At 33.7% G+C, this 10,199-nt stretch overlaps 1 protein-coding gene across 1 annotated transcript in view; it reads right to left on the reverse strand.

Moving 5' to 3' along the window:
• The window catches only part of Ahr (aryl hydrocarbon receptor), a 44,641-nt gene that overhangs the window by 34,307 nt on the left and 135 nt on the right, over nucleotides 1-10,199 (reverse strand). The window lies entirely within an intron of this gene.

Below are 10,199 nucleotides of genomic sequence, written 5' to 3' on the forward strand. Positions count from 1 at the left end.
TTTTACAAGCCAAATGGAATTATATTATGTTAAAAAGTGTAAAATAACCTGGGTAGAGTGCTATTAATCTGATTCAATCAAAACATTTTTAGATAATTCATATTTAAAATGATATACATGGAAAATAAATATTTTACATAGAAAGACGATGAAAAAGTAAATATGGAATTTTAACATGTTAATTACTCAACCCTAGCAAGTAATATCTTCAGCGCCTTATTTCTGTTTTTCTCTATAATAGTTCATGTTATTTCTATTTTTAAAATATCAAATTGGTATCAAATTGGCAAAGTAGTATATAGATAAAAGTCAATACTTTCTCTAGACTATTTTCCTATAATCATGCTGTATCGAATCAAATCAGTTTGTAATCAAATTCAAATCACATTTAGTGTATTTCTTTAATTAACCAACTGAATTTCAACCTTTACATAATTCTTGTCTACAGCATTGTATAGTTCTCTACTGTTTAATAACTACTTAACAAATACTTATTCCCACTTATAATATCCTAGATAGCCCAGGAAAACACTCTTCTACATATTCAAAAAATGTGATGGAAGCTATGTAGAAGGAACAAGTACCTTAAGAAAAAGATTTTACAGAAAAAGGTAGCATGAGGGCGGAATCTTGAAAAATGAAAAGGATTTCATAAGGAGGTATAACTGGGGGATGGAACTGTGGGAAGTCTCTATCTGCAATGGGAAGCACAGATTGAAAGTGAGAAGGGGAAAACTGTTGCGGCCACTTTCTTTCAACAATCCTTGAACATCTACCATATACCAGGTGCAGAACACGTAGTAGTGAACAAAACAGAAAACTCCTGTCCTCATGGAGCGTACATTTCAGCTGGAGGACAGGGAAACAGACGAACAAACATAGTTTTTCCAGGTGGTGACTGCTAAGAAAAATAAAGCTGGATAAGGAGTTAAGGAGAGATGGAGGTGCTGGTTTTGACAGCCAGGGAAAGACTCCCAGATGGGACGTTTCAGCAGGGGTATGTATGAAATGAAGGAGGAGCACATGGATATCTGATGAAAACATTTTCGAAATGGAGAAGACACCAGGTTTCCTCAAAGTCCAGGCAGGTAGAAACCTGGATTTTGATGTCTGAGAGTCATCCTAAGCTTTGAGTTGGGGTCTGCATAATCAGCCCTGTTTTGTCCATCTGTCTTTGATGATAGAGAATATGGAAAGCAGGGTAGGGGATTGCTAAAGTTAGGATTTCATCACCAGGAATTTCTTTCCAAAACATACATCTGCTTACGTTTTCCTCCGATTAAAACCTTTTGGTAGCTCTGAACTGTCTTTACTCTCTTCACAAAACCCTTCACAATCTTTCTAGCCTTTGTCTACCCTCTGGCTTCATTTCCTCCATCAGACTTCCTTATCCATTACATCCCAGAACTAAGAAATTTCTTAAGAGTTATCAACATTCACTTTGGTACGTTCAGGCAACCTGTTTTGTCTTACCTACTTTGAGTCTTTGCTCAAGACTTTTATAAAAAGTTATCCCTGGGCTGGGGCTGTAGCTCAGTGGTAGAGCGCCCGCCTCGCATGTGTGGGGCACTGGGTTCGATCCTTAGCACCACATAAAAATAAATAAAGATTTTTTTTTTTTTAAAAAAGTCTTCCCTGACCCGCTTTACAGTGGATTAGATACTCCCAAATGGCTTCTGTATCTTGAACAAATGTTTTACAGAGCCATTACATTAAGGAATACTCTTTACAAATAACTTCACATAAATTGAAAATGTGTACACAGTCTAGTCCTGAACTCTTGGTAACTTTCCAGTGATGATTACAAAACACTGGGGAGAAGAGAGTAACACAAACACTGAATCAAGACAAGTTATATGACACAGGGGAAACAACAGTAGCTCTAAAGCAGTCTCCATGTGTTACTGCTGCCCGTTGAGTGCTGGCTCTTTGTGGTAGTCAACCCTGCACTAGATTCTGAGGCTGTTTCTTTACACAATGCAAAACTGCCCACATCTCTGATGTACTGCTGTATACCTTATGAAATATTTAGCATGAGAATCTAATTTCCAAAAGTCAAGTATTGAGCAACTTCGCTCCATATACTCATCTGTCGCTCACATTACAGCGGAAGCATCCATTTTTTGTAGCCCCAGGGCCCAGCATAGTAGTAGATTTCTCTATTTATACAGGGTAGATTTCTCTATTTATGTTTGCCAGCCAGAGGTGTTGAGAAAAGAAAGGATCAGAGTCTGCCCAGAGGCAGTGATGGTATGGATGGTAAGAAAGGAGTGGCTTGAAGAAAGGTTTAACCCAGACTCAAATGTGCACTGAACTAAGCCTAGTTGGTAAGGGAAGTAAAGGAGAGGAAAGCACTGAGGGAGGAGAGGTATCAAGTGACTCTGGGCTTTGGAGCTTAGAAAAATAACTGTTTCCCAATGGGAGATACATTAAAAAAGAAGAAAAATGGCTTGAGTGATACTTGCGTTTAGGTATAGGCCTGAGGAAGATGTACAGGCAGCAATATCTGCCTTATCACTCCTTATCACCCAGGAGGAATATAAGACAGACTAGAGAAGAACCAGGAAATCTGGAAGCCACAGAAGAAAGTAAAATACACAGAAGAATTAAGTAAGGTCAGGGTAGAGAAGTACTCAGCACTTCAAATCTGCTGTGTTTCCACTAGATTTCAAGCTTTTAAACAGATTGTTAAAGTACTACATTTGGCCCTTATTTGTAAGAAATATTCAGAATCATTTTGTGGAAATATTTCATATATGCTCACACAAATAAAAGCTGCACAGAATAAATGTAAATAACCAACTATAGTTATCATAGGTAATACTAATGTTTTTATTTTTATAATGTCCTTAAACCTATACCATAATACAATGGCAACTAATGTTTAAATAATAGGTTACATTTTAAATATAAATAAACATCACTGGGAGATCTGGAGATCAGAAATCTGAAATAAGAGAGACAATGTAAGATGTTGATGAGGCAAAGAAGCAATTTATTATTTTTTTAAACCTTAACCTCAAAAATTCTGTCCCAACTTGTAAAACAAAACTGTTGTGAAATCAAGGCCCTAGCTGACTGCATGTCATGCTTCTGTTTTACAAGCCCTGCACACAGTAACTACTGGTGGTAACAGGCCCCACAGTATGTCCAATAACAGTCTGAATCTTATCTTAAAGTCTTCATAACCTCCCAATCTAAATGTTAGTCATCATTTATGCCCAGTGTTTGAAGCAAAACCCTCAAAATTGACAATCCAGTTTAATAACAAAATTAGTTGAAGTTTTTTTATATATTTATTATAAAGCATCAAAATGACAATGCAAAGATATAGTTTCAGTGATCCTATAAACTTAAAGTGATGTTTTCTAACTAGAAATTAGCTCTCAGTACTGAGGAGCTTCTTCTGTCACTTCTTTTCTCTGGGCAATTTAATCTACTAACACTGCTTCAATCTACCTGCCAATAACTGAAAATATTTTTATTGTCAGTCCGTGTCCTATATGTACTCATTCATGTTTTCTAGAACTTGGGCCCACTCTTCTCAGCATCTATGATGGTCCTACTTTCCATCCACCAGCTAGGAAATGTGAAATATTCCTCAATACATCCCTCTACCAAACAAACTACACCCAACAAAGCCCAACCTCAACCCACAGTTATTCTTTACTTTCTCCTCTTAGCTCCAGTGTGTATGTACTCATCTCTGAATAAAAAGCTCAAGTGCTTATAAATTATGTGCTTATTATAGTATTACAGTCAAATTTCATTTATATGGTGGATACTGCTGGGTGTTTTCTTCCCTATATGAAGAAAAAATAATTCACAAAAATTTCTGAGATTTCTGGTTGGAAGTCACTTTGAATATGTCGGAATTCTGCCACTATCCTATTGCCGCTTTCTAGTTATGACGGGTTCTTTGCTTTCCCCGTGAGATATAAAAAGCATAATTTCTAGCACAACACATTAAAAATAAGAACCAAGAAAATGAAATATGCCCTAGGAATTGCTAATCTTCCCATAATATTTTAAAAAATCATTATGAATGTTCTCTTAATTTTTCTATGCATGTTTATTTTTTTTTTAAAAAAAATCAATACCCCTTGATCCTACATAAATCTGGATCTTTCATACTAGAATCACTGAAACATGGCCAGAAAAAATTCAAGTGATGGAAACTTGTTAAATTCGTGAATCTCAAATACCTACTATGTGCATGGTACTACATGCACTAGTTCTGACAGCTACAAAGATGAAAGAAGATTCTCTCTTTAAAGGGCTTACTTTTCCTTCTAGGAGGAAATATATACTATACCAAGACAAATCAAGCATAATATATTGCTCAAAAATTTATATGCCATAAAAGTGATGTACCAGATGCTTAGATGAAGATGTGGACATCTAAATCAAGTGTTAAATTCAAGCAAGACATTTCTGGTTTCATGATAGTAGAAAATATAACTTCTACAACTATCTTGCTCTTTCAGAAAAATCACACCAAAATAAGGAAAACAAAGAGAAATACAAACTATCTCCAATAAACCTAAGAAACAGCTAAACCTAGATGTAAATAAATAAAAAGATGGAAAACAGGTAGAAAAGGAATCAACAGTAGCACACAACTAGAAGAAGAATGTAATCATAGCATATGATAATAAGCATAATACTTATTTCAGCAGTAAATAATATTTGTATAATTGAAAATAATGAAATATTGAAAGTGAATGTAATTCAAAATTGCCAGGATGGAGACAGATGAAAAAGGTTAAGGAGAGCTGAAAGAGTCTAAAATCCTTAACTACCACAATAAGACATCAAAGGATAAAGCCTAAATTGCTAAATTTAAGAGAGTACCATAAACACACACATGTATATGCATGCAGGCATATGCACACTACATACATATATATATGTATATATGTGTATATATATATATATGTATATATGTATATATATATACACACATACACACACATATAATTGACTTTTTAAATGTGCATGTATATTATAAATAATAGGAATACATTTTAAAACAATATTTCAATAAAAAGGAGGACCAATTGAAAAACAAAAATGAGATAAAACACATTGATATGTAAAGGACACTTCAAGTAGAATTATATGGAAACCTAAATATTCCTATTATCACACACAAGTGCAATCCCAACATATAAGTGCAATTACCTTCTCAACCTTTATTTGCTTATGAAATTGACAATATTTTTAAAGCAAAATTAAAAGTATATAATCATGTCCACAGACTGCCAATGTAAATATAATTAGCAATCTTTTTGGAACTAATTTGACACTACCTCTTTGAGTGTAATATTTGGTTCAACCCTAAAGGTTCTACCCCCAAATTCCCCTTATAGGAATTTTTCCTAAGGAAATAACTAATAACTAATATAAGAATTTACATATCACAAGGATATTCTCTAAAATACTAGTTAAAATATTGACAGATTGGAGAAACAGAACTTCCCCCCAAATGAAAACAGTGAAAATTATGGAATACATGGCTATGTAGCCATTAAAAAAACAATGTTTTAAACGAAGGAGGTAGGTAACAAATTAGCAAGATAGAAAAAAGAGATTCCAAGAGGAAAGGACATGAATGCAAGCATGGGATGAGCAAGTATAAATCATGATGGGAAATGGGAAATAATTTACTTCAGCCACAATGCTATCTGAGGAGAAACAGTGGACAACAGGAAATCCTTAGGATATGGGTGTACCATATGTATCACTGAACTTTTTCACTAGACAGTACTGTGAAGCTGGTTAAGAACATAAGTTTTAGAACCAAAAGACCTGGGGATCCATCATCCAAACTCAGGTTTTTTATGTACTACCCAAATAATTCTGTACCTAAACTTTGGTATCTATCCATAAAACTTAATATTGTTTCCTTAGTACTACTATAAAAATAAAATAAGGTGGTATATGTAAAACATTGTTTTGTATCAGAGTAAATGCTAATAAACAGTTGATTGTTATATTAAACCACTATGCAAAAAGAAGTGTGGAAGTACAAACGAACTATTGTTAAAGATTTGCATGGTTTTGCCAGGTGCTTTGACAACCTCCATTAGTCCAGTAGTCCCAGAGACTCAGGAAGCTGAGGCAGGAGAATCACAAATTCAATGCCAGCCTCAGCAACTTTGCAAGGCCCTAAGAAACCCTGTCTCAAAATTTTAAAAAGGGCTGGGATGGCATGTAGTTTAGTGTTAAAGGGCCCCTGAGCTCAATCCCCAGTATCAAAATAAATAAATACGTAAATAAAAGATTTGCCTGGTTTTATTTCTATGTAATTGTTTTAATTAAATTCAGGAATAAGCATGTGCTACGTAAGTTTATTCTCAATGAAGTGACACATTTCAGTCGCATCTGAAACTGAGAACACAATCATCTACTGCCTCTCACTGTTTCATAGGAGAATTGATTGTTCTGTGATAATGTAAGCTATAATTATTTAAAGAAAAGGACTTATGTTCCTGTCTCATCTGTATCTTTAATAGTCTTCACAATTTATAAAATGCTCATTGTTCTATTAGTTTTAATTGTGATAGTGGCAGTGTAGGAGTAGACTGTCGTGTTTTAGTCATAAAACTTGACTAGATCTATAACAGTCAGGAAATTCGATCTCAACTTTTACTTCAGATCCAGTGCTTTCAATTTGTACAGTAAACTTTCTTTCTTCTTTTTGTCTTTTAACGTTACCTCTAAACATTTTTACTCACTACAGTTCATAGTCCAAAGTGTGAGAGTATTGATAGCCACAACATATAAACTTTCTGAATAAAGCAATTTGAGAGAAATGATGGAGAAATAGTTATATAATTGAAAAGACCCACCTTTATATTTCAAATGCTTGTTAGAAAATGGCATCACACTACATCTATATGAAACATTTAATGAGGATAATATATTGAAAATAATAATACATAAATAAATGTATTATATAAATGAGGCTCATGATGTTTAAGGAAATGGAACTGCAAGTTAGCAAGAATAGCAAGAAAGACAATGCTTTTATATCAATCTTATTAGTATGTTAATGAAGTCAAAGATTTCATCAGTGTGCATTTTAACAGAGGACCCTCCAATGCTCAGAATATTTCCAGTCCTGACACCTCACCTCACTCTTTCTGGCTTAATCCCCACTACTGCTAGAATCATCTTTCAGTGTGGCTGTCATCAACTCCACAGCTATTCTTTGTAAATATTCAGTACTAACTTCCTAGAAATATGGTAAATTGAAATGCCATTAATTTTTTTCTGTATTAGTGAAACTTCAAAAATATATTCAAATTTATTGTCGCTGAAAGAAAAACAGATTCGATTTAATCCTACAGTGGGCTTTTCAACTCTCTTCATGAGACAACATAGACAAGTACACAGAAACTCTTTCGTCTCCAAAGAGAATAAAAGAACAGGATGTAAATAAAAATGTCTGTTCTCTCTTTTAGAAGGTTTACTAAGCATGGAACAATATTCGAAGAAGAGTTAGTGGATTCTACTCCTAATATTGTCTTTGAGATTTTCTTCTTGAAGGTAGGAACATGGGATTGTATGCAAGGTGGTTACAGATTCTATAAATTCCTAACATTCATTGCTCCAAAAAGAAGGGGAACATCTATTCAGAGTCTACTTTGTACAAGACACTTCAGTGAAATTAAATTTAACACATTTAAAATGTATTTCCTACTAATAAAGATAATTTTCAATGTGACACCTACCACTAGAGGGAGTTTATTTTGCTCAATAAATTCAAATGACTAAAAGAGCTTCAGGTTAAAATTATGTCACCTACTTTATTCCAAAATTTTATGGAATTGTATAAGCAAATGACCACCCTTTTAAACAGTTCTATAATAAATGCCATAAAATAAAATAAAATTGGCTATAATTTAAAGAGTCCAAGTAAAGTAAATCAGAATAGCATAGCATTTTCCAAGTCAATATGTCTTTTTCCCAAGGTTATCATGTTTTAGGCCTCATTAGCTACAAAATAGTAGTTTAATTTAAAAATTCATATTAAATTTACTAGAAAGTTTAATGGTCTCATTCTTTGAGCAAACTTTGATTAACTGCATTTTAATTTTTATTCAGGTAAAAATAACTTCAACACTTTCACTTGCTCATCTAACTGTCAGCACTAGACTTTTCTTATAGAAGAAACTGGTGACACTTAAAACATCTATATGATTAGAAGCAATGCATGGTGATTGGTAAATGTTTGATAAACATCTATAATAACTATTAATATCTATAATAAAGTGTGGATGAATGAGAATACTTATAGTAGAAGAAAGTATTAAACACAAGGATATTAAAGTCTAAGGAAGTATCAAAATGCATTCTACTGCTATGTATAACTAATTAGAACAAATAAAATAAAATAAAATGCATTAAAAAAAGTCTAAGGAAGTACATTAAAATATGAAAATAATATAATAAAAGAACATCTCATTCAAAAGGAAAATGTAGTATATTAAAAGGGAAAATCTTTTATAAAATATTAACTAGAAAACCCCAAATGTTAAAACTTTATAATGAATATAAAATTAAGGTACTTGATTTTGTTTATAAAGCAATCTATGTCCTTTTATAACCTACTGACTGAAACTTAATATCTTTAAAACCATTCAGGGCTTCAAATTTTCTTACCAAACACATAAAAGCCTATTATAAATTATGCTAAGTATATCATTATATTAATAAATACATAGAATAGGCATTATAGAATGCCTCTCAGTTTTAACCATCAAGAACAAAATCAAATTAGAAAAAATGCTTTACTTTACAAAACCTTTCTACAAAATAAAAATATTATAAATCAATGTCTCAGAATTGTCAAGACAGAAAATTGCTGACTAGACAATATTGCTAGATACACTGTATTATAAAACCTCTTTCTATATTATAACCAGTCTATCTACAGAGGGAAATCCTCTGTTAATGCAAAACTATTAAGTCAAAGATCTAAAGACCTATGAGAACTGAAATTTTTAAAGGAAATTAAAGTTCCAGAAATGAAACTTTAGGTAACTAACTTTAAATACTGTATAAATATGAAACTGCTATTTTTCTGGGTTCTCATATAGGGACAGTTAAGTTTTAAGTGAAAAGTACACTTCTGATTTCTTCTGACTAAAAGTTTAAGTGTTTTTAAAATTGTTCACGAAAATTTGAAAAATGCTGATGAAACTCAAAAGACAATAATACATCAATAAGACTCACAAAAGAAAATCTGTCTGAAGCGCTGATTTTTTTTCCTGAAAACATTTTTTTGATGTATTTATTTGTCATCTCATACAAACATTCCACCAAAACAAACACCCCCAACACCACCAAAAAAAAAAAAAAAAGGAAGAAATTCCAGTGTAGTTACACTATTACAATTGACAAAACTTTGAAGTAGGGGAAAAGGGAATTACAGGTAGATATTAAGAATGAAAACTTCTCTCTCAATAAAAACTGTTCTAAATCTTTTACTTTACAGACCCTAAAACCAACCCAAAAGTGATAAGAAAGCTGCTTCTAAAGATAGCTAAGAATACAATCCCCTGTGGAACCTGCCCACTGCACACTCCTACCTGCTCCCATCCCTGTAACTCTTTTTAATGATATTGTCACTACAAAATTACTGCCTAGTAATTAAATAACGTGGCACAATATTAAGCCAACTGCTGTGGAGGAAAAAAAAATGCCTTTAACAGCATTCTGCATCTTCCTTCAAGACAGCACGTGTTTGGCTCTTTAAAACATCTCACCCCACAAAGCTTTCTACCAAGAATCAGAATTAAGACTGTCCTCTAACCTAACCCATGAGGATATTTAGAGTGGAGAGGGATTTCAAGACAGGTTTAGGCTAACTAATCCAGGAACACCACAAAGCAGGTCAGAGCTGTCAACAAATTAGTACCAAATAAAAGATTACAGAGTTGCAAATGTCAGAGGGCGCGTTTGCTCTGGTAACCCGGGGTGCAATTATTTTAAATGCAAAAACTGGAAATAAGAGAATCCAAGTCCCGGGTTTCTCCTCTGGCCTTCAACTCTCCATTGGGCGGGCTGTGTGGAGAATGGACCTAATCCCCCCCGGATCGCGGGGATTTGGGGGCGGGGTAGGGCCGCCTCCCGCACTGGTGAGCCTGAGCGCCCAGCCCCCGTGCTGAGGACGCGCTTCGGACACTCAC

Source organism: Ictidomys tridecemlineatus, chromosome 2 (assembly GCF_052094955.1).
Source record: "Ictidomys tridecemlineatus isolate mIctTri1 chromosome 2, mIctTri1.hap1, whole genome shotgun sequence".
NCBI lineage: Eukaryota > Metazoa > Chordata > Mammalia > Rodentia > Sciuridae > Ictidomys > Ictidomys tridecemlineatus.